General features: G+C 28.2%; 1 protein-coding gene across 4 annotated transcripts in view; it reads right to left on the bottom strand.

The window, feature by feature from the left end:
- The window catches only part of CNKSR2 (connector enhancer of kinase suppressor of Ras 2), a 292411-nt gene that overhangs the window by 54787 nt on the left and 235592 nt on the right, over positions 1-2032 (bottom strand). The gene's annotated exons all lie outside the window — the stretch shown is intronic.

A 2032-nucleotide genomic window follows, 5' to 3' on the forward strand; every position in this document is an offset into this window, starting at 1 on the left:
GGTTATTTTCTGCACTTTTGATATTATTTGTGCCAATCACACAGTTACCTAAAAAGTCTTCTATTTCACTAAATGTATCTTATTTTAGATATAAAAAAAAACTTTACCAATATTTTCATTTAACATATATCAAATACTTTTTGTTTGCCAACCAAATAGTATCAAAATATAGTCTTCGTTTCTCTTTAAGTTCACTTTTAGATTTGTCTGCTGTATGCTATATTATATTCTATGTTTCAAAGTGTAAGCGATAAAAAAAAAAACTGAGGCCCTTTTTTATTGAACTGTAGCTAAGTTTCAGTCAGAGTTGTTACTATGTTAACCTTGTGAGAAGTGAATGAATAATTCCATAGTATACATTATAAGAATAACTTGGTGTGATTTTTTTAGGAGAAATTAAAAATCCCTCATGACATCATTATATAGTAAGATCATATCTACTCCAAAAATATTTTAAATAGTTCAAAATTAGAATTTTTATGTTAAAGATATCAAGGTTGATCTAGCAGATGTCAATAGAAAAGAGATTTGAAACTATTTTTTACCCCAAGATTGGAAGAAAAAAAAGTACTCGAATATTGAAAAATACTGAAAAAGTTATAATACTCTCTTTATAACACAAATTTCAGTCACTGTTAGTAACACCAGGTTTTTATTAAGTTTTACATTTATACATACATACTAAAAGAATTGAGAATCTGTATTTTTTCTTTAAGATAGCAGATGGGGGTGTAATCTCACTTGAACTTGATATATAAAGAGCAGATCATCTTTAACATAAAAATTCTAAATTTTGAACTATTTAAAATATTTTTGGAGTAGATATGATCTTACTATATAATGATGTCATGAGGGATTTTTAATTTCTCCTAAAAAAATCACACCAAGTTATTCTTATAATGTATACTATGGAATTATTCATTCACTTCTCACAAGGTTAACATAGTAACAACTCTGACTGAAACTTAGCTACAGTTCAATAAAAAAGGGCCTCAGTTTTTTTTTTTATCGCTTACACTTTGAAACATAGAATATAATATAGCATACAGCAGACAAATCTAAAAGTGAACTTAAAGAGAAACGAAGACTATATTTTGATACTATTTGGTTGGCAAACAAAAAGTATTTGATATATGTTAAATGAAAATATTGGTAAAGTTTTTTTTTATATCTAAAATAAGATACATTTAGTGAAATAGAAGACTTTTTAGGTAACTGTGTGATTGGCACAAATAATATCAAAAGTGCAGAAAATAACCAAATCTTTCTATATAATATAGGCATTTATATTAAACAGCAAAATGTTACTTTAAGATTTTACAAATTAAATAAGAGGTCAATTTGAAAAAATATTACTAATAGTGTATTACTGAGTACTGCATGTATGCCAGGCATTGTTCTATGTGGGCTTTACATGAACTGATTCATTTCATCCGTACGATAGCCCAGTGAGCTAGGTACTATTATTACTCCCCCTTTTTGCAGATGAGGAAACTGATGCATAGTAACTCAGGTGGGTTAAGTCTATTCTCTTAACGATAACAAACACAACTCCTCTAGATATTTTATGCTATAATAATAAGAATAATTATGTTGTTAAATTATATTTCAAAAACTAATCTTCAAATGCAAATTGATGAATATCTTAACATAACAGTATTCCTGTAAGACTATTTAGCCAGCACACTATATTAAACCATGTCCATTTTTTGAGAAAACAAGTTAACAACAGAAATTATTACAAAAATCTTAATAAGGTGAACCGATAGGTGGTTATGGCAAAAGAATGAAAATAATTGCAGAGTCAAAGAAATATCAACAAATAAGGTATACTCTTGCATATCTGTTGTGATAGGTGGTAGGTTATGATATAACTACTCTGGATAAAGATCTGTTTACTGCAAATGAAACAGGAAACCATAAGAACACTTTAAATATACTATATACACTCTCCTCGCCCCACCCTTAAATGGGCCAAATGAAATGAATACTTGCAGATTTCCCAAACTAGTCTTCCAGTTCACGTATTCTT

The sequence above is a fragment of the Ursus maritimus genome (genome assembly GCF_017311325.1).
Source record: "Ursus maritimus isolate PB19 chromosome X unlocalized genomic scaffold, ASM1731132v1 scaffold_X1, whole genome shotgun sequence".
Lineage (NCBI taxonomy): Eukaryota > Metazoa > Chordata > Mammalia > Carnivora > Ursidae > Ursus > Ursus maritimus.